Source organism: Chrysemys picta, chromosome 13, assembly GCF_011386835.1.
Source record: "Chrysemys picta bellii isolate R12L10 chromosome 13, ASM1138683v2, whole genome shotgun sequence".
NCBI classification, from domain to species: domain Eukaryota; kingdom Metazoa; phylum Chordata; order Testudines; family Emydidae; genus Chrysemys; species Chrysemys picta.
In genome coordinates, this window is record NC_088803.1 from 24,720,007 (window position 1) to 24,746,856 (window position 26,850).

At 49.2% G+C, this 26,850-nt stretch overlaps 1 protein-coding gene across 12 annotated transcripts in view; it reads left to right on the forward strand.

Annotated features, from left to right (window-relative positions):
• The window catches only part of CHD6 (chromodomain helicase DNA binding protein 6), a 203,331-nt gene that overhangs the window by 15,260 nt on the left and 161,221 nt on the right, over positions 1-26,850 (forward strand). For 2 of the 12 annotated variants that reach the window (XM_065565654.1, XM_065565657.1), the window contains exon 2: positions 18,052-18,105. The exons of 9 other annotated variants lie outside the window; for them this stretch is intronic. The gene's annotated coding sequence lies outside the window, so the exon portion shown is untranslated. Of the gene's footprint in view, positions 1-14,920; positions 15,087-18,051; positions 18,106-26,850 lie in introns of all 12 variants that reach the window. One more of the 12 variants, XM_065565655.1, reaches the window with a different exon arrangement.

Here is a 26,850-nt window from a genome sequence, read left to right on the forward strand (position 1 = left end):
ACATGCCGGGGGCGGCATTCCGTCCATTCTTGGAGCGGCACAGTCCGAGCGGCTTTTTTTTTTTTTTTTGCTTGGGGCGGCAAAAATGGTAGAGCCGGCCCTGCCTGTAACTCTGCAGATCCGGGATGTTTCCATCGATGGCCTGTCTCTGCGCTGCCCTCGGTTTGGGAGCAACATGTGCACTATTAAGTGTTGGCTCTAGCTCAGTGATACTCAAACTTTTTGTATTGGTGGCCCATACAGCAAGCATCTCGGTGTGACACCCCCCCTTTTAAAATTAAAAATAGGGGGAGGAGTAATTTAATGTAATTAAACAGGGCTTGGGCCCATCAGCTGCATGCATGGCCAGGCTCCAGCCTGTTGGCCCTGTGGGGCTGATAGCTTGTGACCTCCACGCAGCCACCTTGTGACCCCCGAGGGGTCATGACCCCCAGTTTGAGAACCCCTGGCTCCTAGAGGACTTGCTCAGTGGAAACCTCTGGGTTCCAAGGAGAGTAAAATGTGGGATTGATGGCTCCTCCCACCTTGCTGCAAGGGGCTGGGTGGGCTCCCAGAGAGGGAGGAACAGATTTAACAGCCACTTTCCCCCACCCCTGTCACCAGTTACACATGCTTAGACTCCTCCCTGCCTGTTGTGCTGGAGGAGAGGCACTCCCCTGTGTGTTTTCTGCCAACTTTTCATGGACTACGTTCAACGTAACATTCAGAAACAGAGCATATCAGAATTTGGTTGCTGAGAACATGAAGGGTTAAGGCAGCCTGTCTACATGGTGACATAGATGAACTTCCACAATGGAATGCATTCATACTTAAGGAGGAGAGCAGTCAGAGAAAATGCGACATCTGTGCAACATGGCTGTGCTAATGCTGGAACAGAAAATGAATTTGTGGCGCCTCCTGACATTTGGGTGCTAGATTGCTCCTCTGGGACTTCATTTCATTGGTACCATCATGGAGAGATGTGGGTGCAGCCCCACCTGCTGTAACTCTGCATTGGGAGAAGGTGGGCATTTTTATGAGCATGCATTGAATGGTGATTTCAAACCACCATAATTTCATGATCCTGTGGCTGCTGATTGTGAGAAGTCAGAGGGGAAGCAAAGCAACTGCCATATGCTAGGTAGTTCTCGCATAGAAGGACTGAGATGGTGGCCCGTGGACCTCGGGGCCGAGCCTCCTCTCAGGTTCAGGGATGTCTGCCATCACTTGCTGCTGGAGCCTGCCTGCTGGCGTTCTTGCCACCGTGCCATCCAGGCCTGCTTGGAATAGGTGGCTCAAAGCTGCAGTGCCCCAGCTGCAGGGCAGGGGCTGCGATTGGCTGTCTCTCACCTGCCAGCTCCCTTTTACTGTCAGCACAGCTGCTGGGCTGCACAGAGCTGCTTTTTCAGTTTTCCCTTGCTGCTGCTGAGGATTAAAATCCACACCGGATTAAACTGCCTGGGACCCACAAGCCATTGTCTGGAGCCTGATTTGGCCAGCTGATTTAAAGACACTAGAGTTGGGTTCAGTTGAAGGAGAAACCTGTGACATACTTGGCTGCTCCCCACCAGAAGGGCAGCTGAGTAGGAGATGCTGAGGGTGGGCGAGGGGAGAGAAATGTAGCTGGCACTAAGCTAGGATACCGGTGGAGTGTGTGTTGTGGGGGGGCAGTGTTTGGGTCGGTTCAGTGTTACCGTGGCGGAGGACTCACTGTAACATAGGAGAAGAGGAGTGATTCCTTCCAAAAGCTGGGTGTGCAGCACAGTTAGTGCGAGTAGGTTTCAGAAACCCTGCTGTCATTCTCACCTCCCTGGTGACTAGCGCTGGTGTCCATCCCCGCCCTGGGAGATGCCGTGAGGTCCCCTCAGCCTGGGAAGTGCAGCAGTGCAGGGCACAAGAAGTGAACAATGGGGGGATGAAGATTTTCAGGGCTGTTGCAGGGCAATGTTTGCTTTCATTTGAGTAGCTTCTTAACCAAATAATAGAACTTAATTTACCGCAAGCCTACAGATCAGCTTTCCTACCCATTCCCAGGGTGAGGTACACTATCTATGTCCCCTCTCCAACTGTCAGATTATCCAGTAGGCTTGGTACTCATTGCTGCGTGCCTTGTCGTGTGAAGACATAGGTCTAACCCTCTTCCTTGTTTGGTGGTTTTCCTCTCCCTTGAGCTGAGATGTCCTGCTCAGACTCCTGGCTCATTGCAGTTTTCACTGTGAGGTGAGGAAGGTTCCCAGGAAGGTTTATGCTATTATCCTGTTCTAAAATAACTGGTGTATTAAGGCAGTAGAGCAGAAACCCAGTTAAGGCACTGTATTCAGAGACACTGCAAATAGCAGGATGAACATTTCTGTTGCGTGGACCTGGTGGGAGAGTTGTGAGGCTCAGAGAACGGTAGATTAGTTAACACAGCTTGTGGTGTTGGGGTAAGAAACACCTAATTTATCAATTTCCTACTGTGGCTCATCACCATAGTATCTGGATACCTTCCATGTAAAATCAACAGCATAGTCCCTAGTGGATGCCCTGGAGTCTCAGGTGTGTTTCCCTTTTCAGGGTCGTAACTCTGTTTGGAGTAAAGGTATTGTTTGTCAGTAGGAGCTCAGAGGTAGGAAAGAGCATAGGGCTTGAGACTATCGTTTTTACGATGGAAAGGCTCTTTTGGAGGATGCTTTAGCAGTATTTTCTAAAGCTGTCAAATGTCCTGTGTTCTGCAGGGTTTGCTGTCACCAAATTGAGAGGGAATGTGTGGTTATTTTTTGCCTGTCTGTTGTGAGTACTGTTTCTCATCTGCATTGTGACATGCTGCTGCTTCCTTTCCCAGCAGATGCTTGTCGAGAGCTGGGTCCCAGGGATGATGTCAGTGCTACTGCATGGGTTGGCCAGCAGGGGACAGTGCATGGTGTAGCCAAGATCCTGTTTTTCTCAAACGACCTAGAATGCCAAGCCTGAATGTTCAGCTGCAGGCAGTGCTGTGAAGTATCTCCAGATTTAAGTTCAGAATATTTTAGGAGACCACAACAACCCTGAAGCATTAAATGTCATTTTCCCCATTTCTGTGCGCTTGCACAGCACTCTGAGAGACCCCGGCCCAGGCTGCGCTCATGGAGCTCCGAGGGGCATTTGCTCCCCAGAAAAGGGATCCCTTTGCTTCTGAACTCCGACTCCTCCTTTGCCAGTCGATTGGGTTGCTCAGAACACATGCTGCAGTTGCCCACCCCCATCCCTGGTATAATATTGGCTGGGCCAGTGGACTTATTCCTACCAGGTTTCTGCTGGTGGCATTGATCCAGGAAGCAGAGAATATGCACTGTAAGAGCAGCTGCTAGGATGAAGAGGCCAGCAATGAAAAGAGGAGCACTCGGCTCACTGAGAAGCTAAAGTGCATGCCTACAACTCCTAGGAATTGGGGATGTGGCGGGGGCCTGGCTGCACTGGGAGTGTGTATGTGTGGACATCTGCCCCAAGAGGTTCTATCTCCACATCCTGCTCACTGGAGAGGGAGATTCTTCTGCCTTGACCTTGTAGTGAGGTTACAGGCTCCCAGCCCTCTGCCTGGAAATGCTGCCCCTTCCTTTCACTGGACTGCTTGGTTATTTTTCACTTGAAAAAGTTGCAACCAAATAATCCCATCCCTTCTCCACCCAAATTTAGGAATGAAACAGGGTCTGGGGGAGGGGACTGCAGAGCCCTGGTGCTGGGAATTCAAGTCTTTGCTCCAGATTGGCCATTTCTAGGAGGTCTGGGCCCCCTTTGATTCCTCAGGCAGTGCAATGGGAATGCAGTGGGGCTACTTCTCTGCTGCACAAGGCTGGAGTTTTAGCTTGGATTCCCACAGTGAATGCACTGAGCAGCTGCAGATACATAAACAAATTCTGCTGCAGAAAGAAACTGTGGGGAGAGGCAGGTTCTGCTGCTGCCAGGGATGCATAAATGGACAGCCTGGAAACGGAATAACTCCTAATGGTGAACAGATGCCTCTGCCAGGCTCCAGCGTCCTGTAGAATGGCGAGTATGCAGTAGTGCAGTGCTTCTCCAACTGTGGGTCGGGACCCCAAAATGGGTTGTGATCCTATTTTAATGGGGTCACTGGGGCTGGCTTAGACTTGCTGGGACCAAAGCCTGAGCCCCACTATCCAGAGCTGAAGCTGAAGCCCGAGCCAGGTCTGTTACAGACCCCCTGCCTGGGGCTTCAGCCCTTGGGTTTTGGCTTTGACGCTTCTCTTCCCCCTGCCCCTCCTAGGGCAGCAGGGCTCGGGCTTTGGCCCCTCCCACTTGGGGCAGCAGGGCTTGGGCAAGCTCAGTCTCCCCTCCTGGGGTCATGTAGTAATTTTTGTTGTCAGAAGGGGATCATGGTGCAGTGAAGTTTGAGAGCCCTGCAGTACCGTAACGGCTGTGGGGGGCATTGCTTCCCCTTAAGGAGAGGCTTTGCTGGGCCCTGCTGCCCTCCTGGCATGTTGATATGCTGCATTGGTTAAGTGGGGAGGGGGGAAGGAGGGAGGGAAATAGCCATCCATCTTAGCTGTGCCCCATTGCTATTTGCAGACACTGAGCGATCTCCTCCAATGCATCTTCCTTAGCAGAGTCCCTCTCACCACTCAAACCACAGGAATGTAGTTTTTTGAGTTCCTCCCACTGGATTGCACCAGAGGTACCCTGGCTTCAAGCTCCAGCGGCTTTGCTGGCTGAGACATGTCCAGCTGGGCAGTCCTGCCTGGGAACAAGAGCTGATAAGGTAGCAGGAACAAAACAGCCCCAGGAGGCTGTGTGGGCCTTTCCTTTTGTTGTTCAGTGAATCAAAGAGGGTCTTAGAGAAGCCAAGCAGACTGTCAAGGCAGGTACCCAGGGCCCGCTGCATGTCCACTAACACCTGGTTTGCACCAGCAGCTCTTGCTGACAGCCTTGCCAGGCATGTGTGTTAGGTTCAGATGGCAGTTCTTTATTATCTATGTTGTATTTGTGCCTAGGGCCCAGCCTCATTGTGTTTGGTTGCAGTTAGCTTTTCTAACTGACATCTCTGACAGAACAGCTGCCATGGCATGGAACAGTCGATGGCAGTGGGAGCATCCCTCCCGATGGGTAGGTATTAGCGGTCTGGGAATCTGTGTTTCCCTACACGTACACCATTCTGTCAGATGGGATCCAGCACACAGCTCTGCTGATCACCCTGCAAACTCTGACCTGTAGCTCCTGATGTCCCAGAGCTGGGCCCACGTTACTGATTCTTAGCTGCACTCCCCTGCTATTCCTGCCCTGGACCCATCCTTGAAGCAGATCACAGCTGAGATGCTTTGTCCCTCACCTCACTTCCAATGACACTTATCTCCTGTATTCACTTGCTTTGTATGGGTCCAATCCCCTGTTGTCTCTTTAGATTGGGGTGAGGGCCCTGGCACACTTTGGGGTGCTATACAATGGGCACTGAAGAGTCTGGTTGGATTAGGTTTCCCAGCCCATATAATGGGGAGTCCTGAGAGCGCCAGTCCTGTGTTCCTGGTCAGTGTGGAGATAAGAGGTGCTGTTTCTCTGCCATGGCCTAGTGTAACAGCTCCGGCAGTTTCTGGGATGCTGCTGGGATGGAGAGGGCCCAGCAAAGACACCGATATGAACATCTCCCTTGTGTAGAAGTCCTGAGACATTCATCCTGTGACCATCCACAACCAAGGTGGTGACCGCATAGGTCAGCCTGCACTCCATGTTTTTGCTCTCAAGGTTGGTGTTCTGGTTATGCACCACTGACAGCCCAGGCCCCGTGTTATCTCTCAGTGGGCACGGCACTGAGCTTTGCTGTGACTGGGGGAGATAGCACCCACTGACCGTGGGGTGGGGGCTGAGGGTGGGGATGGCCGGAGCTATATGGGGTTTTGTTTTGTTTTAGATCTGCCTTCTCTTAGACTGCCAGGGTTAGAAATAATGTGTGTTCACTTGGGGGGGACGGGACTACCCACATACCTCACTGGGGGGGGAAGAAGGGAAGGGATTAATGTCTTACAGGGAGGGCCAGGCTAGGAGCTGGCCCGGTTAAAGAGCAGCAAGGTGAGTTATTAAACAGGAAGGGAGTGGTTTGGAGTTCTGGGGGAAGGGACTCTTTCCCTGCTCCCCCAGCCCAGGGAGCTGCAGCCAACCTGGCAGTGGCCTGAGGGGTATGTGCTGCTTGAAGAGGCTCCTATCTGAGGTTGATTTCTCCCTGCTGTGTATGTGTGGACTGATCAGAGCCTGCAGGGTGCTTGATGCAGACTCAGCCCCTCAGTCCCTTGGGCTAGGGTTACCATACGTCCGGATTTTCCCGGACATGTCTGGCTTTTTGGGACTCTAATCCCCGTCTGGGGGGAAATCCCAAAAAGCCGAACATGTCCGGGAAAATCCGGTGCCGCTGGGCCGGGGGGCTGGCCCGCCGGGGGGTGCGCAGGGCCGCCGGTGCTGGGCGGCCGGGGGGGGCGCTGGGGGGTGCGCCGGGCGGCCGGGGGCCGGCGGTGCTGGACGGCCAGGGGGTGCGCTGGGCCGCCCGGGGCCGGGGGTGCGCTGGGCCAGGGGCTGGGGCTGGGGCGGGCAGTGCTGGCCCGGGGCCCGCACCCCAGGGCTCGAGCCGAGCCGAGCCAGGCTGGAGACGCTGGGGCTGGCCGCCGGAGGGGGCCAGACTGGACTGCGCCTCCTCGCCCTACCCTCCCAGCTTACCTGCTGCCTGCTTCAGGCTTCCCGCGAATCAAATGTTCGCGGAAAGCAGGGGAGGGGGCGGAGTTGGGATGGGGGGCGGGGCTGGGGGCGGGGCTGGGGCCCTGTGGAGTGTCCTCTTTTTGGACACTCAAAATATGGTAACCCTACCTTGGGCTCCTGCTGTCCAGAAACAGGCCAGAGGCTTAAAGTGACAGCGTTATAATTGTCCTTCGCAGCGTGTTTTCTGGGCCTAAGTTGTAGTTCCTGGCCTGCATTCACGGGGGCCATAAGCACAAGTACAGACTGCTCACCGGGCAGAGCAGGATGCTTTCAGCATCCCAAGCGTCTTAGGCTAGTTGCAGCACACCATTCTGCCAGCCCACCTCCATTCTGACCTGCAGCTCCCTTGGCCATTTCAGTGCTGGGTCTCTCCCGTGTAGACACTGCTCACGGTACTCTGTTGTGTGGAGGGTCTGTTGCTACATACACTGGAGCAATCCAGGTATGAAATGAGACTTCACTCTTAAACTGCAGCTCTTTCTGGAGTGCGAGCCAAGACACAGGTTGTTTCTTTCAAAATCAGTACCCTCATGCCCTTTTTTGTACAGTCCTTGTCCCTTCTTTATCTGCCCCTCTTGTCTGTGGAGTCTAACCTGTCCCCTTTTTGGGGCTTGAACTGGGTCTGCTGAGTGTCTCTGAAGTGCTGTGCATGTCTGTGTTGCTATGCCTTCACAAAATCACTTCTCTGGGATGGAAACTGCAGGAGGTACTTTGGAGAGGGAGGGGGTGCACAGTGTCATGACTCAGTGGTTAGCACCCTTTGTCTAGAAGAAATTCCATATGATCTTTAGTGGCACTCTGAAGCTGCTGTGGTGTTGCCAGCATTAGTGTATCAACTCTGCTCCTGTGTCTGGACAGGGGAGGACTCCTACCCATCTAGCTGTGATGTCTTGGAAACATAGCAGTAGCCAGACTGGCACAGACCCAGGTCCATTTACCCCAGGGGTTCTCAAACGGGGGGTCGGGACCCCTTGGGGTCACTAGGTTATTACATGGGGGGTCATGAGCTGTCAGCCTCCATCCCAAACCTTGCTTTGCTTCCAGCATTAATGGTGTTAAATACATAAAAAAGTGTTTTGTAATTGATAAGGAGGGGTGGCACTCAGAGGCTTGCCATGTTAAAGGGGTCATCCGTACAAAAGTTTGAGAAACTCTGGTCTAGCCAATGTCCTGCGTCTGACAGTGGCCCAGTGCTGGATGCTCTAGAGGAAAGTGTAGGAATCCCACAATGGGAGATCTGTCCCCACGTTAGGGCTCACCCTGATCTCTCAGACAGAGATTGGCATAAGCTTTGAAGTAAGGGCTCTCAGCCGTGTCTGCAGAGGCACAGTTGGGGCTCCTTCATTTTTCTTAGTCACTTGCATTGACCCATGGGGTTTCCTAGCTGTAGTTTCATTTCGCCAGACAAAAATGTTCTTTTTTTCCCCCTTGAAAAAACAAGCCAGCTGTCTCTTCCAAAGAGCACAAAATGGAAGTGGGGGATCCTACATTAACTAATGAGGGTGCTCAGCTTAAGGCTTGAACCCATTCTGTCCCCCCTCCATGCTGAAGGAGGAGTGTTCTTGGTCACATGCTATCAACTACTGCAGGCACTAAGCTGTTTTAAAAAGCTTGTAGCCCTCATGGTGTGAATAAAACCCTTCCAGTTCTGAATGGAATGTAGCTGAGGCAGGCTCTACCGGAGTCTACACCCAGCTCACCCCAGTACCTATGCTGCTGCTTGGCCAAGCAGCTGCAGAATAAAGACTTACTGGAGTCTTGTCAGTTTTTACTGCCTGGTCTGTTTCAGTCTGCAGCTGCTTGGGGAAGTTCTAAGCAGTGACTGAGACAGGCCATGGAGCTGTTCGCTGGGGCCCAGGACGCCAGCACTTCCAAAGCAGCCAGAAGGTTGAAGGTGGGTTAGAGCAGTGAGAATGCATGCCCTTAGCACAATAGTTAGAGAAGTGGAAGAGCGAAACAAATGCAAGAGATGGATTAAATAGAAAGTTGGCTGACAATGTTGCAGTTTAATACAGCACATAATAAAGTGTGTGTAATTGTTTTATTCCAGGGGTGCTTATGCTTTTCCATATGGGGTTCCCCTATAAAAAAGAATAAATGCAAAAAAGACTAATTTATTGCAGCAGGAATGGGATTGGCCACTATTGTGCATGAACTGCTCTTGGTGTTGGGCTTCCTGCTTGGAATGTGCCAAGTGAGGTTCTCCCCACGTTGATTTCTAGACCCAAACATAGCATGTAGGAGCTGTGTGTACAATATGCTTGCAGTTCTGCAAGACTGCATTCAGAGCAGGGTGCGTTCTCTAAATCTTTGGCTTTTCTCCGGTGATGCTGTGTGATTTCCCTTCAGGAAATGAAACCTGCTGTTTGGACAGAGACTGAGACTAAAACTTTCCTTCTAGAGTCTGTGCTGTGTCCAGTATTGTAGAGCCCACTGATGCACCTGCTCCTGGTTATAGCATCTGGGTCAGAAAGCCTTTAAAGGGGACAGCAGTGAAAATCTGTAGTTGGGAGATGGTAGGTCAGGGGCAACTTGCCAAGCATGCGAGATTCATAGATTCTAAGGCCAGAAGAAAGAATAGTATAGAAAGAATAGTAAATATGGCAGGCGACCAGCTTGGTTTAACAGTGAAATCCTTGCTGATCTTAAAACCCAAGAAGAAGCTTACAAGAAGTGGAAGATTGGACAAATGACCAGGGAGGAGTGTAAAAATATTTCTCAGCCATGCAGGAGTGAAATCAGGAAGGCCAAATCACACTTGGAGTTGCAGCTAGCAAGGGATGTTAAGAGTAACAAGAAGGGTTTCTTCAGGTATGTTAGCAACAAGAAGGTCAAGGAAAGTATGGGGCCCTTACTGAATGGGGGAGGCAACCTAGTGACTGAGGAGGTGGAAAAAGTTAATGTACTCAATCCTTTTTTTGCCTCTGTCTTCACGAACAAGGTCAGCTCCAGACTACTGCACTGGGCAGTACAGCATGGGGAGGAGGTGACCAGCCCTCTGTGGAGAAAGAAGTGGTTCAGGACTACTTAAAAAAGCTGGACGGGCACAAGTCTATGGGGCTGGATGCACTGCATCCGAGGGTGCTAAAGGAGTTGGTGGATGTGATGGCAGAGCCATTGGCCATTATCTTTGAAAACTCATGGCAATCTGGGGAGGACCCGGATGACTGGAAAAGGCTAATGTAGTGCCCATCTTTTAAAAAGGCAAGGAGGAGGATCTGGGGAGCTACAGGCCAGACAGCCTCATCTCAGTCCCTGGAAAAATCATGGAGCAGGTCCTCAAGTAATCTATTCTGAAGCACTTAGGGGAGAGGAAAGTGATCAAGAACAGTCAGCATGGATTCACCAAGGGGAAGTCGTGCCTGACTAACCTAATTGCCTTCTATGATGAGATAACTGGCTCTGTGGGTGAGGGGAAAGCAATGGATGTGTTATTCCTTGACTTTAGCAAAACTTTTGATACGGTCTCCCACAGTATTCTTGCCAGCAAGTTAAAGTAGTATGGGCTGGATGAATGGACTATAAGATGGATAGAAAGCTGGCTACATCATCGGGCTCAACGGGTAGTAATGCTTCCATGTCTAGTTGGCAGCTGGTATCAAGTGGAGTACCCCAAGGGCCGGTGCTGGGGCCGGTTTGTTCAATATCTTCATTAATGATCTGGAGGATGGCATGGATTGCACCCTCAGCAAGTTTGCAGATGACACTAAACTGGGAGGAGTGGTAGATATGCTGGAGGGTAGGGATAGGATACAGAGGGTCCTAGACAAATTAGAGGATTGGGCCAAAAGAAATCTGATGAGGTCCAACAAGGACAAGTGCAAGTCCTGCACTTAGGATGGAAGAATCCCATGCACCCCTACAGACTAGGGACCAAGTGGCTAGGCAGCAGTTTCTGCAGAAAAGGACCTAGGGGTTACAGTGGACGAGAAGCTGGATATGAGTCAACAGTGTGCCCTTGTTGCCAAGAAGGCTAACAGCATTTTGGGCTGTATAAGTAGGAGCATTTCCAGCAGATCGACGGGATGTGATTATTCCCCTCTATTTGGCATTGGTGAAGCCTCATCTGGAGTACTGTGTCCAGTTTTGGGCCCCACACTACAAGAAAGATGTGGAAAAATCGGGAAGAGTCCAGCGGAGGGCATCAAAAATGATTAGGGGGCTCGAGCACATAACTTGTGAGGAGAGGCTGAGGGAACTGGGATTGTTTAGTCTGCAGAAGAGAAGAATGAGGGGGGATTTGATAGCTGCTTTCAAGTACCTGAAAGGGGGTTCCAAAGAGGATGGGTCTAGACTATTTCTCAGTGGTAGCAGATGACAAAACAAGGAGTAATGGTCTCAAGTTGCAGTGGGGGAGGTTTAGGTTGGATATTAGGAAAAACTTTTTCCCTAGGAGGGTGGTGAAGCACTGGAATGGGTTACCTAGGGAGGTGGTGAAATCTCCTTCCTTAGAGGTTTTTAAGGTCAGGCTTGACAAATCCCTGGCTGGGATGATTTAGTTGGGGATTGGTCCTGCTTTGAGCAGGAGGTTGGACTAGATGACCTCCAGAGGTCCCTTCCAACCCTCATATTCTAAAAACATAAGAATGGCCATACTGGGTCATACCAATGGTCCATCGAGCCAGTATCCTGTCTTCTGACAGTGGCCAGTGCCAGATGCTTCAGAGGGAATGAATACAACAGGGCAGTTTGAGTGATTTGTCCCATGTTGTCCAATCCCAGTTTCTGGCAGTCAGAGGTTTAGGGACACCCAGAGCACGGGGTTGCGTCCCTGACCATCTTGGTTAGTAACCATTCATGAACCTATCCTCTGTGAACTTATCTAATTCTTTTTTTAACCCAGTTTTACTTCTGGCCTGCACAACATCCCATGGCAGTGAGGTCCACAGGTGGACTGTGTTGTGTGACAAAGTATTTCCTTATATTTTAAATGTGCTGCCTGTTAATTTCATTGGATGACCTCTGGTTCTTGTGTTATATGAAGTGGTAAATAACACTTTTTTTTTTTTTAATTCCACACCATTCTTAATGTTCTAGACCTCTATCATACCCCGCCTTAGTTGTCTCTCTTCTAAACTGAACAGTCCCAGTCTTTTTAATCAGCAGCTCTCAACCAAGGGCTCAGGGTCCCCTTGTAGGCTGCAAGCAGATTTCAGGCGATCCACCAAAATAAACCAGAGAGCAGGGCCAGCGTTAGACTTGCAGAAAGCTGAAGCCAAAGCAACTTAGCTTCATGGGGCCCCTGTGGCGTGGGGCCCCAGGCAGTTGCCTGCTTCTTACCCTCTAATGCTGGCTCTGGCTTTTAATGTACTGGATATGCAGAAAAACAGTTGTTGTGGCACAGGTAGGCTGTGGAACTTTTATAGCATATTGGGGCAGGGGGGCCTCAGAAAGAGAGAGGTTGAAAAAACCCTGTTTTTAATCTCTTCTCACATGGAAGCTGTTCCATATCCCTAATCATTTTCTTTGCTATTCTCTGTACATTTTGCAATTCTAATTAATATATCATCTTTGAGATGGGGTGACCAGAACTGCATGCAGTATTTAAGATGTGGGCATACCATGGCATTATATTTACTTATCTATCCCTTTCCTAATGGTTCCTAACATTCCGTTAGCTTTTTTTTTTTTGACAGCCGCTGCATATTGAGCAGATGTTTTCAGAGAACTATCTGCCAAGATCAACTAATCTAGACCCCATCATTTTGTATGTATAGTTTGAATAATGTTTGCCAATGTGCATTACTTGGCACTTACCAACATTGAATTTTATCTGCCATTTTATTGCTCAGTCACCCAGTTTTGTGAGATCCCTTTGTAACTCTTTGTAGTCAGCTTTTGACTTACTTATCTTCAGTCATTTAGTATTATCTGCAAATTTTCCCACCTCCCTCTTCATCTTCTTTTCCGGATCATTTATGAATATGTTGAACAAGCACAGATCCCAGTACAAATCTTTGGGGGACCTTGCTGTTTCTTTTTCCATTGTGAAAACTGACCATTTAATCTTGTTCTTTGTTTCTTATCTTTAATCAGTTACTGATCTATGAGAGAATTTTTCCTCTTATTCTGTGACTACTTACTTGGTTGAGAGCTTTTGGTGAAGGACTTTGTCAAAGGCTTTCTGAAAGTCCAAGTCCACTAGTTCACTCGTATCCACATGCTTGTTGACACCCTCAAAGAAATCCAATAGATTGGTGAGGCATGAATTCTCTTTACAAAAGCTGTGTTGACTTTTTGTCCTCAACAGATCATGTTCTGTTCTGTTCTTATAGTTTCAATCAGTTTGCTTGGTACTAAAGTTAAGTTTACCAGCCTCTAATTGCTAGAATCGCCTCAGGAGCCTTTTTTAAAAAAAATTGGTGTCACATTAGCTATCCTTGAATCACAGGCTGATTTTAGCCCTAGGTTTATATAATACAGTTAGTAGTTCTGCAATTTTATATTTGAGTTTCTTCAAAACTCTTGGATAAATTCCATGTGGTGCTGGTGACTTACTATTGTTTAGTTTATCAATTTGTTCCAAAATCTCCTCCATTGCCACCTCAATCTGGGACTAGAGTGACTGAGTGTCCAGTTTTGGACTAGAACACCCAGTTGAAAAGCAGTCCTGGCGGCTCTGACCGGGCCATTGACTGTCCAGTTTATGGTGCCACACAGCAAGGCTGGCAGGCTCCCTGTTGGCCTCCATGTTACATGGCTCCCGGGAAGCAGCTGGCATGTCCCCTTCTGGCTCCTACGTGGAGGGGAAGCCAGGGGGCTCCGCACGTTGCCCCTGCCCCAAACGCCACCCTGCAGCTCCCATTGGCCAGGAACCACATAGGAGCCAGAGGGAGGACATGCAGCTGCTTCTGGGAGCTGCTTGAGGTAAGTGCCACCCGGAGCCTGCACACCTGCCCCACTCCCAGGCCCCAACCCCCTGCCCCAGCCTGATCCCCCTCCCACCCTCTGTACCCCTCGATCCCAACCCAGAGCATACTCCTGCACCCCAAACCTCTCATCCCTAGCCCCATCCCAGAGCTCACACCCTCAGTCCCAGCCCAGAGCCCCCTCCTGCACTCCGAACCCCTCTGCAACAGCCAGGGGCCCTCTCTGGCATCCTGAACCCCTCATTTCTGGCCCAGAGCCCAACACTCTGCCTCGGCCTGTTCTTCTTTTTTGACCTGCCTAATTATACTTGACTTGCCAGAGTTTATGCTGCTTTCTGTTTTTCTCAGTAGGATTTGACTTCCAGTTTTTAAAGGGATGCCTTTTTGCCTCTAAGTACCTCTTTTCTTTTTGCCATGGTTGTGGCTTTCTTTTGGTCCTCTTAGTTTGAACCTCTACTATGGTGTGTTTAAAAAGTTTCCATGCAGCTTGCAGGCATTTCACTCTTGTGACTGTTCCTTTTAATTTTCATTTAACTAGCTTCCTCATTTTTGTGTGGTTCTCCTTTTTGAAGTTAAATGCTACTCTGGTGAGCTTCTTTGATATTTCCCCAGTTACAAGGATGTTAAATTTAACTACATTATGGTTGCTCTTACCAAGCAGTTCATCTATAGTCACCTCTTGGACCAGAACCTATGCTCCACTCAGGACTAAATCAAGAAGTAGTCATTAATGGTGTCTAGAAATTTTATGTCTGCATCCCATCCTGACATGAAATGTTCCTAGTCAACATTGGGGTATTTCAATTATCCCCTTATTATTGAGTTTTCTGTTTTTGTAGCCTCTCTAATCTCCCCCAGCATTTTACAATCACTGTACTCATCCTGGTCTAGTGGTTGGTTACCAACTCTTTGCTTATTCAAGCATAAGGGACCATTTCATTCAGAATGGACCACTGTGATCATCTAGTCTGACCTCCTGTATAGTACATGCCATAGAATTTCCCCACAATAATTCTAAGAGCAGATCTTTTAGAAAAACATCCAATCTTGATTTAAAAATCATCAGTGATGGAGAATCCACCACAACGCTTGCTAAATTGATCCAGGGATTGGTGAACTCTCACCACTTCCTTATTTCCAGTTTTTATTTGTCTAGCTTTAACTTCCAGCCGTTGGGTCATGTTAGACCTTTCTCTGCTAGATTGGAGATCCCGTTATTAAACATTTTATCCAATGTAGGTATTTGTAGGCTGTAATCAAATCACCCCTTAACCTTCTCTTTGTTAAGCTAAGTAAATTGAGCTCCTCGACTGTGTGACGATAAGATATGTTTTCTAATCCTTTAATCATTGTCTTAGCTCTTCTCTGAATCCACTCCAATTTATCAACATCAAGGACTGGGCCCAAGCTGCAGAGACTAAAATGTCTTGAATCTGCCCTCATGATTAACTTGGAGATGTATACTATGCGGAGCTCCTAGTGGAGGTTGCTCAGAGTCAAATTTGGGACTGGCTGTGTCTCCAGGTGAGAGCTGCACCGTGGATCCTGTGTGACTGTGGGCGCATGAGCTGCACTTTGGTCACCTTTGTTTTAGGACCTTGTTGATGTATAAATACTTACGCAGGGCAGAGACTGGGTGAGAGATCCCAGGCTGTTATCCCCCAGGGACTCTAAAGCAGCAGGGCTGTCACTTATATGTAGGTGTGTTCTGCTGTTTTCCACTCCACTGTCATTACCTGGCAGAGGGTTCCTTCTGCTGGGTATTTATTTTGGCAACTATCCAGGCTACTCAGAGGCCTAAGGTGAAGTAAGAGTTAGCTGTGTGATGCCTATCTTGCTGAGACTGCCAGATGTAATGGAGATTTCTGTGATACCCTCTAGGAATTAAACTTGAGAACCTACCAGATTATTTGTTCTAGACAGCCATCAGATGGGTATGACTTGGCTTATGCTGGACTGGAGCTGGTGTGTCCCATCACCTCCTTAGCTGTCAAACCTTCTTCAGGGGCATGTAATCCGGGGTGATTTCCCACTGCTTTTTAATGATTAATATATCTCAAGCTGGTCACCTGTAGCAGTTGGGACAGTCTAAGTGCTGTCCCTCTTCCTACCTGTTCTTAAAATAATTTCATTATGAGTGGAGTTGGCAGCATGGCACAACACTTCCCATTATAAACCCCTCTTTTCAGTTGTTATAACTAGGGCTGCCAAGCAATTAAAAAAATTAATTGTGCGATTAATCATGCTGTTAAACAATAGTATACCATTTATTAAATATTTTGGATGTTTTCTACATTTTCAAATATATTGATTTCAGTTACAACACAATACAAAATGTACAGTGTTCACTTTAGATTTTTTATTACAAATATTTGCACTGTAAAAAAACAATAAATAGTATTTTTCAATTCCCCCATTAAAAATACTGTAGTGCAATCCCTTTATCATGAAAGTTGAACTTAATTGTACATTTGTATGTACAAAAAACTTGCATTCAAAAATAAAACAATGCAAAAATGTAGAAAGTAAAAGTCTACTCAGTCCTACTTCTTGTTCAGCCAATCGCTGAGATAAAAACATTTGTTTACATTTGCAGGAGATAATGCTGCCTGCTGCTTGTTTACAATGACACCTGGAAGTGAGAACAGGTATTTGCATGGCACTGTCGTAGCCGGCATCGCAAGATATTTACGTGCCAGATGTGCTAACGATTCATATGTCCCTTCATGCTTCAACCACCATTCCAGAGGACATGCGTTCATGCTGATGACAGGTTCTACTTGATAATGATTCAAAACAGTGCGGACTGATGCATGTTCATTTTCATCATTTGGGTCAGATGCCACAGCAGAAGGTTGATTTTCTTTTTTGGTGGTTTGGGTTCAGTAGTTTCCGCCTCCGAGTGTTGCTCTTTTAAGATATCTGAAAGCATGCTCCACATCTTGACCCTCTCAGATTTTGGAAGGCACTTCAGATTCTTAAACGTTAGGTTGAGTAGTGTATCTATCCTTAGAAATCTCACATTGGTACCTTCTTTGCGTTTTGTCAAATCTGCAGTGAACGTGTTCTTAAAATGAACTACATGTGCTGGGTCATCAGCTGAGACTGCTATAACATGAAATATATAGCAGAATGCAGGTAAAAGAGCAGGGGGCATGCAATTCTCCCCCAAGGAGTTAATTCACAAATTTAATTAACACACTTTTTTTTTTTTTTTTTTTAATGAGCGTCATCAGCATGGAAGCATGTCCTCTGGAATGTTGGCCGAAGCATGAAGGGGCATACAAATGTTTAGCATATCTGGCACGTAAATACCTTGCAATGCCTGCTACAAAAGTGCCATGTGAATGCTTGTTCTCACTTTCAGGTGACATCGTAAATAAGAAGCGGGCAGCATTATCTTCCGTAAATGTAAACAAACTTGTTTGTCTCAGCGGTTGACTGAACAAGAAGTAGGACTGAATGGACTTGTAGTCTCTCAATTTTTACATTGTTCTGTTTTTGAGTGTAATTATGTAACAAAAAACAACTACATTGGTAAGTTGCACTTTTACAATAAAGAGATTGCACTATGGTACTTACATGAGGTGAATTAAGATACTATTTCTTTTGTTTATCATTTTTACAATGCAAATATTTGTAATCAATAATAATATAAAGTGAGCACTGTACACTTTGTATTCTGTGTTGTAATTGAAGTCAATATATTTGAAAATGTAGAAAAATATCCAAAAATATTTAATTTCAATTGGGATTCTATTCTTTAACAGTGAGAGTAAAATTGCGATTAATTTTTTTTTTTTTTTAGTTAACTGCGATTAATCGAGAGCCCTAATTATAAGTTTTCCTAGCTTTAATTGTTTTGGGCTGAAAATGTCCATGTTTGCTCTTCTTCAGACTGTTGATTTTGTTTTGGTTTTTGTAAGGTTTTAACAAAAATGGTTGTCATTTCTGAGAGAAAGATTAGGGGAAAACACAATATGTGGCAGAGGTGTTGTCCTGGGGTCAGGGAGGTGCCTTTTGCTGTCCTTATGAAAATTCATTCAGATTTGTCCATGCTATAAGCCTCTGAAAATCAACATTCACACATGCTCAATCAAGCTTTTAAAGAAGTTTGCTGTTTAAAATTTGCATGTTATGTTCCCCTCAAGTAGCTGGTCCTCAAAAGGGTGGTCTACTACTGCCATCAGTTATTCTTTTAGCTTGATCAGTAGAGGGTTGTACTGTCGCTCTACAGGTCCTTGGTTCCCACCTTGCTAATGAGCTATGTAAGAGGTCATTCTGGTTCTACAGGACAATTTTTTTTTTCCAGTTTGCTTTTTAAAAAAATTAGGAAATAACATAATATGTTAAAGGAATATTAATGTTGCAAAGTCAAGCACTCAAAGGTTAGGAAATGTTCTTGCAGTCCTAATGCAGCCCTCGTCTGCATGTGTAGAACAGAACGGTCTTTCCTCACATAAACACCCCTGCCTCATTCTATCCACAGGATGGACAGTGAAAAAAGCAGAGGATCGCAAGAAAAGAAGGGGTGTTCTTGTGGGTAAGGAACTGGACTTAAACCCACGAGAGATGGGTTCTATTTCTAGAACTGCTACAGGCTTTCAGTGTTATTGAAGGCAAGACTGTTTCATAAAACACAGGCACAGAGGGGGCAGAGTTAAGAGTGCACGGGAAACTTTTAATCTGACTTTTTTCCTGGCTTCTGAGTGCTTGGCTTTGCAACTTTCACGTTCTTCTAAAATCTTGTGAAGTGGAAGTGAGGGGTAGCAGTGGAAATGATTGGAGCTAATCAGCACTGTAATACTCCAGTGTCCCTGAGTAGCTAAGGGAAGGACAGGGTGCTCAGTGGTGTCTGAGAATGGATGCTCCTTGTCACTGGTTGGACACTGAAGAAGTAAGATTTCTGAATTGGCATTTAAATGTTGCCATAAAGCACATCAACAGCTTTATGGGCACAACTAATTTTGCAGCCTGTAAAGTAGTTTTAAAGCTCTCATGAGGGTTTTAAAGGTGACCTGCAAAGATTTAATCAGAAATAAGCCAAGAACAAGGTTCTGTGTGGAATGGCTACTCGTGAGGGAATTCTGCACCTGAAAATGATGTGCACAATATTTTAAAATTTTGCAAAATTTGACACATTTTATTTGTCATAATAACATAATATAATCATTCCAGTTCCAATTATTTTGATAATTTTTGTCAAAATACCAGTCAGCAAGTATGTCTGTAACCATACAGACAACAAAAAAATTCAGGAAATATGTTTTGACCAATAGATTCCTTACTGGGTATATTAATACTGATCTTTGAGTACTAATTCCTTTAAACTATAATATACAAATGTATTTTCCGCACCTCTCAGAAGCAGTGCAAAGGCTTCAGGGAGTCAGGGGTAACAGAGGAGCTGAGGGAGATGGAAATAATTGCTGGGAAGGAGTCTAGGGGTGAACCTGGGGGGTTGTTGGATGTGGGTGTTAGAAGTAGGGAACAGTTTTGTTTGTTTTGTTTTTTGAGGGGGGGGTGTTAAGGAGTTGGGGAGCCTCCCCTGTGCAGACTGTGGCTGACCCCTAGGCTCTCCCATTCAGCCAGGCCTAGCTGCCTCTGTCCCCTTGTGACCCTGCACCCCCTCCAGCTGTGCGCCCCCCCATCCCCATGTTTCCCTTCACCACCTCTCACTCCTGTCCCCATGTGGCCCTGCATCCCTGCTCCCATTCAGCCCTTGGCTCAGTGCTGTCACCTCATTAGCTCCTGTGCCCCCGCCCCAGTCTGTGCCCTCCTAGCCCTTCTGAACCCCAGCCTTGTGTGACCCACTCTATCCATCCTCCCACATATCCCGTCCCTCCTCACCTGGCCCCGTGGGTAAGGTGCTGTGAGGAAGGCAGCCTTTCCCCCTCCTTCTCTGTGGTGGCTGGCTGCTCTGGCCCATAAGCCCACTGCCTTCTCTTCTGTCACCACCTGGTGAGAGAAAGGTGTAATTGCAGATTCCCTTTGCTTCCCCCATTTAGAATCTTGGGGGGGGGGGGGGCAAAATCTGCAGGGGACATTAATTCCGCTCTTGCGCAGTGGTGCAGAATTCCCCCAGGATTAATTGGCAGAGCTGTCTTAAACCAGCCTTAGTTAATTTAAATGTCAACTTTTCCTCTCCCCCTGCCCCATTTACACAAGACCGTATTCCCCATTCTATTCCCTGCACTATGGAGCTGGCCTGCAGGGGCCTGGGAAGAATCATTTGTGTTTGTGTGTTGTTGAAAAGGCAGTGACTTGTGTGCATTTGCCTTTTGGGTATCAGATGTTCAGAATCCATATTTCCCTAGTGTGAATTTAGGGGCACCAGACTTTATTTTTAAAATTGCTTTACAAGGGCAAGTGTCAGGCTAAAATCCCTGGTTTGAAAGCCCCTTTCCATCCTGTGCTGCTAATTGCATTGAATGAATGGAACTGTGAAAGTGTAGCGAGGCCTTGTGTACCTTTTCCCTGTTGAGGCTCTGTTTGCTCTTTGCCTGCGCTCATCAGGGAGCGATACCAGAGAGCCCTCTTCCTCTGCCTAGTTAGTGTCAGGTCTCATCTCTAGTGCACTAGCCCAGCTTGGGTTCCTGGACCTGTTGGTTTAAAATAATTAGAGCTCTCACCTTCATTAACAATTAATTGGTACTGTTGAAATATACAGGTAGGTTCTGTAACTGAACTACTGCCCCTAAAGTGTGTTTTGGGGTGCTGAGTGCCCCAGTGTCTCTTTCCAGGTTGGGATGCCCAGCATGTAACTGTGCTTGACTGGAGCCTGAGAACCTCTGTGCTAGGGAGGGATGGGACTTGAGAAAGCTGGGTTCAATTCAGGGCTGGGGCCATTGCCTCTTGCTTCTAGGGCTGGCAGGCCGGGGAGTTCGGGGGCAGTCAGTGTCCCTACTTGGTGTGAGCCTAGCATTGCAACCCCTTCTGGGAAGTTAAGGAGTGGCCCAAAGGGGCTTTGAAGGTTGCCCCATCCAGCCTTTGGTGTTGGAGGCATGATTCTCAGGGCTTTGTAAGGGGTGAAAAGAATGCCCTTTGGGGAGCAAGGAAGAGGTAGGTAGGGCTTGATATGCCTTTCTTGAGGTTGTAATAGCTTGCTGGAGACTGAGTTGGAGTGAGCGACTCTCTATTTCATACTGCTCAATCTGAAGCCAGTCTTCGTATCTGGACATGCATCGTTCCAGGAGTTGATGGACAAGTTTCCATAGGGGAGACTTTAGCCTGCACTGGTGTTTAGTGTGCTGGAAGGCTGGTTGCTCCCTGATTCTGTCATGCCTTCCCAAAGTCTCTTCCCTCTCTCTGGTCCTTCTCTTCCCTGGCTTGGTGGATGAGTTGTAGTATGTTTTCTCTCCTATGGTTGGCTGTGTTCTGCTTCTCTCTCTCTCTCTCTTTCTGCTTTCTTGTTCATTGTACAGCCAGATCTGGGGAAAAGCAGCTCCTTATTGGCTGGCTAGCATGAACCTATTTGTGCCCATCAGCTGTGCCCGTCCCCCAGAGTTTGCACGGCTTGCTGTCAGGCAGCCATGCTGGCACCAAGTGAGCATCTGATATTCCATGGAATCACAGGCTGTTTCTCATCATAGTGCAGTTCTTGGCCGTGATTCTTGCTTGTTTTTCTCAGGGTGGGGTGGATGCAAGGATAGTACTATGTTATTTTCATACCCAGCCCTCTCTCTGGCTTCAGTCTTGCATTCATTAAACCCCAACCCCAGGCACCCCAGGAATGCTGAGTAGCTGCTGAAGCCATGCTGCACTGAGGCTGCTGAAATAGCTCTGGAATCCAACTCGGTGCAGCATTCCATCTGGTTTTGCAGAGCCGTGCGTGGCTGGCACTGGAAAGTTATTTGAGCCATGTCCAGGGCCTGTCCTCAGCCATTGTGTCAAACTGGTTTGTTTGGTTTTTTTTAAATAAAGTTTTTTTTCTGATTTTTATTATTTTAAATGTGAATGTTGGGCCTGGCCTGTGCACCAGGGTGGGGAGGATGGAGCCACTGGTGTGGAAAAGCAAGAGCATGTTTTGTGACATATGGATGTCTCCGGCAGTATTTTTTTATCTTGAATTCATCTATGGCCAAGTCATGGTGTCTTCCCTTTGTGTGGAGAGCAGGGTCTGTGATGGGGTAGAGGGGAGGGACCTCATGTCTGTGGGAGACAACCCCAGTTCAATATATAACATCAACAAAGAATTTCAAGAGCTTACAGTTTAAAAACATCTGCGATAGAAAGGACTTTACTTCCCAAGTGTTAACTCTGTTGTTCTGAGATGAATTGATCCTGTTAGGATTTTGTAAGCCCACAGGCAGCTTTATGCCCTCTTGGGCAGCTCTCAATCAGTCCCGCTCCACTCCAGAAATGTTTCTGTTGGTCAGATTAAAAATAATTTAACCCCCCTGTAACAACCTATGAGCAGGTGCCTTTTCCAGCCTAGTCCAAAACTGAGTCCACATGCTGGGAAGAGTTATAAATAGGGCCCTAACAAATTCACGGTCATGAAAAACGCATCACAGACTGTGAAATCTGGTCTTCCCCCATGAAATCTGTATAGTATAGGGTAAACACACATTTCATGGGGGAGATCAGTATTTCTCAAATTGGGGGTCCTGACCCAAAAAGGAGTTGCAGGGGGTCGTAAGGTTATTTTAGGGGGTCACGGTGTTGCCACACATACTTTTGCGCTGCCTTCAGACCTGGGTGGCTGGAGAGCGGCGGCTGTTGGCTGGGCGCCCAGCTCTAAGGATGGTAGGGTACTGCCACCCTTACTTCTGTGCTGCTGCCTTCAGAGTTGGGCAGCCGGAGAGTGGCGGCTGCTGACTGAGGGCCCAGCTCTGTAGGCAGCAGTGCAGAAGTAAGGGTGGCAGTACCATACCATGCCATCCTTACTTCTACACTGCTGCTGGTGGCAGCTCTGTTTTCAGAGCTGGGCTTCTGGTTAGCAGCCACCACTCTCCAGCTGCCCGGCTCTGAAGGCAGCGCTGCCGCCAGCAACAACACAGAAGTAAGGGTAGCAGTGCCGCAACCCCCCTACAGTAACCTTGTGACCCTCCCACAACTCCTTTTTGGGTCAAGACCTCTACAATTACAACATTGTGAAATTTCAGATTTAAATAGCTGAAATCATGAAATTGATGTTTTAAAAAATCCTATGATCATGAAATTGACCAAAATGGACGTGAATTTGGTAGGTCCCTAGTTATAAACTTATCTCCTTTCTGGAGTCTGGCTTTATTGGCCATAAGAGGACATCAGCTGAGCTGTTCTGCTCTGCTGTTCTCCCACACTCAGGGCTGCTCTGCCTACACCCCAGATCTTTTTTCTCTCTGGAGAGCTGCTCGCACCTCCCTGGTAGCTAGCTGGTTTGCAAGCTGCGTGCACCAATGACTCAGCAGAACCCACTGCATTCTTTCCCAGCACCTGCTGGCAAGGTGGGGTGTTGCTCTGTGTCAGGCAGACTGGGTTTGTCAGCATCAAGACTTCACCTGTGAGCATGAAGCAAGCTGCTGTACATGTCCTCTATAATCTTATGCCACAGCAAACTCTTCTTGTTTGAGGGGACTTGCTTGATGAATAGCAATGGGGCTGGTTCTGGCTGGAGTCATTCCACTGGCTTATGAGAGGTCAGACTATTTTAGCCTTAAGTGAATGCAATGCTAGTGAAAGGCATTGGGCTGGCAGGTACAGAACAACTGCTGGGAGAGCTGAGCCAGGCCCTTGGTGTGCATGGGGGTTGGCTTGCTGGCCCCGCACACTCAGTTGTCTCTGCTCCGGACAAAGGGACAGTTATTGCCCGCTCTGGTGGTGGCTTCTGGGCTGAGGTGCCCCCACTGCTTTCTGAAAGGCTACTGCATAGTCTCTAGGGCAGTGGTTTCCCATGGTAGCTGATCTGGGACCAATGACTGGGCCCCAAAGCAGCAGCAGCACTCCTTGCCAGGGACAGGACAGGTCATGCCTCTTCTCCCCATCACAGGGTGTGTGTGTGTGTGTGTGTGTGTGTGTGTGTGTGTGTGTGTATATATATATGTGGGGGGGGGGAGGGGGAGAGAGGTGACAGGAGAAAGACTGGGGCCCTCAGAATAAACAGACAAAGCAGTATCCTGGTGGGCTGGGGTGAAGCACTCCATATGGGCCCCCCCAGCTACTGTTGATGACACAGCAGTTCTTCCTCGAGTGATTGTTCATGTCCATTCCAAGCAGGTGTGTGCGTGCCGCGTGCACGCCAGCTGGAAGATTTTACTATAGCAGCGTCCGTAGGGTCGGCTTCGGCGCCCCCTGGAGTGGCGCCTTCATGGCGCTGTATATAGGGGCCAGCCGACCCTACACCCCCTCAGTTCCTTCTTACCGCCGGTGATGGCTAGCTGGAACTTCGCTTGCTCTTCAGCTATCGTGGCAGTATTCCGTCGTTGTTGTAAATAGTTAGATAGTAGTTGGGGGGTTTTCCCCAAGTTTTCTTCGCCCCGCTGGGGCATGCCTGGGTCCCCAGGGTTCAAACTCTGCCGGGACTGCAGGAAATTCATGCCGAAGAGTGACCCGCACTCTTCGTGCTTAAGGTGCCTAGGGGAGAGCCACCAAAGAGATAAGTGCAATATCTGCAGGGCTTTTCGCCCCAGGACTCTCAAAGATAGAGAGCAGAGACTTAAAGTCCTCCTAATGGAGGCGGCCCTGCGGCCGCAATCAGATCCCGGGCCTACTGAGCCGACACCTAGCACTTCATCCTAGGTGCGCAGTGCTCCGGCACCGGAGATGAGTCGTGAGGCCAAGGCCCCCAAACCCCGGCACTGGAGAGAGTTGGCACACAAGAAACCAACCTTGATGAGACATCGTTCTCCGTCGCCAGTGCCGGTTAAAAAGAAGAGGCCTGTGAGGGAACACTCCCCCCACCGGGACTCTAAAGGGCCGGCGCCGTCCACGAGTGCTACAGGACAGTCCGTGCCGCAGACCTATTCGGCCATCCCTTTGACTCCCGCCCCGGAGAGGGTGCAGTCGAGTCCGGACAGGCCTAGATCCCCGGATATGATGGAGGAAGTGCGCCTCCCATCAACGCCGGAGGCGTTTGAGGCCGCCTCAGACCTCTTGAGCCTCCCCGTGCCGGCATTACCGCACCGGTGCAAAGAACCTCCGGCTACCACTCGACCCCATTATCAATCTAGGGGCAAACCGGCAATGCTCTCGCCGCGCTCCCTGTGCCGCGCCACTCTAGCACCACCGGTGCAGACAACACCCTCTCCGGCGACAGTGGGTACCGCGCTGCCTATGTCCTCCTACTCAGAGACTTCGGACGCGGAGGTGGACTCATACCGCTCTAACAGATCGTGGAGTAGGCGATCGTCCTCGCGTACGAGTACCCACCCGTACCCACCGCAGTGGCAGCAGCAGTGGCAACAGCCCCACCAGTGGCTGTTCTGGATGCCGTGGGCCTACCACCAGTCAGTGGGTCAGGCGTATGGACCCTGCTCACGAGCCGCATCTGTCTCTTTGACGTCGGCGGCCCTGCTGCTAATGCTGCCACCACCACCGGCACCGCCGTCTGACAGGAGTGTGCCACAAAGGGACACGGCCCCGCCTAGCCAGACAACGGCACCGACGGGGATCTTGCTCCCAACGCCGCAGGCCCACTCCAGCACACCTCGTCGCTCGGTGTCGACCCCGGTACCGGCCGCGGTGCCGCATCCTGAGCCCGCACTGGCCGCCCAGCCTGATACCGTGTGCTGCAGGCCCTCGTAGAGGGAGAGGGGGTAGATGAAGGCCCTCTTCAGGGGATCTCTTCCTCCTCATCTCCAGATGAGGCAGTAGCGGGAACTTCAGCGTCACTGGCCCTAGAGGACAATAGGATCCTCCAACAGCTGCTTACTCGAGCAGCCCAAAGCCTCTCGATCCAGACTGAGGAGATCAAGGTGGATACAGATCCGGTGGTGGACATCCTGACCCCATCGGGCCCATCCAGGGTAGCCCTACCTCTCATAAAGACCATTACGGACACAACCCACACCTTGTGGCAAACTCCAGCCTCATTGGCCCCTACAGCTAAAAGGACTGAGAGGCGATATTTTGTTCCATCCAAGGGCTATGAACATCTTTATACACACCCTCCCCCAGACTCCCTAGTGGTAGATGCGGCCAACCAGAGGGAACGCCAAGGGTTTCAGGGAGCTACCCCCAAAAACAGAGAGGCCAAAAACTTGGACCTGTTCGGGCGCAAGCTATATTCAACGGGGGGCCTGCAGTTGCTCATTGCCAATCAGCAAGCCATAGTGAGCCAGTATGGACACAACACGTGCTCGGCTTTGTCTAGGTTCGCGGACCTCCTTCCACAGGAGTCGCGAACCGAGTTTTCAGCCCTGGTTGAAGAGGGGAGATTGATTACCCAGGCTTCCCTCCAGGCGGCCTTGGACGCGGCCGATTCAGCCTCATGCATGTTGGTGACTGGTCTGGTCATGAGACGTGGAGCCTGGCTTCAAGTTTCTGGCCTCCCTCATGAGGTCCAACAAACGATCCAAGGCCTCCCCTTCGAAGGGCCCACGCTCTTCTCGGAGAAGACTGATAAGAGGCTTCATAGCCTAAAGGATTCACGGACCATCCTCCGTTCATTAGGCCTACACACCCCGGTCACCCAGCATAGGCAGTTCAGGCCACCACAGGCCCCACGGCCGTACCAGCCTCAAAATCGAGGGGATGCCTTGCACAGAAGGGCAAGGTCGGGCAGGAGGAGGAAACAACAGCAGCCCTTCGGCCAGTCATCTGCCCAACCAAGGCCTACACAGGGGCCTAGACCATCATTTTGATGGCTTGGTCGAGGGCGACCTCACAGTCAGAACCCTGGATCCGTCCAACCTTACCTTCTCGTCACGTCTGTCCCCCTTCTATCGTGCATGGGCCCGGATCACATCGGACGCTTGGGTGCTTTGCACGGTAGAAAGGGGATATTCTATCCAGTTCTCCTCCCTCCCACCCCACCAGCCCCCCTCCCAGTCCCTCTTCAGGGACCCCTCTTACGAACAACTTCTACTTCAAGAAGTTCAGTCCCTCCTCACATCAGGGGCAGTAGAGGAGGTTCCTCAGGAGCTATGGGGCCGGGGCTTCTATTCTCGCTATTTCCTAATACCGAAAGCGAAAGGGGGCCTCAGACCTATTCTGGACTTGCGGTGTCTCAACAAGTTTGTAAAGAAGCTCAAGTTCTTCTTCGAGTGATTGTTCACGTCCATTACACATTAGGTGTACGCGCGCCGCGTGCACGGACGTCGGAAACTTTTCCCCTTAGCGGCTCCCGTCGGGCCGGTAGGGCCCC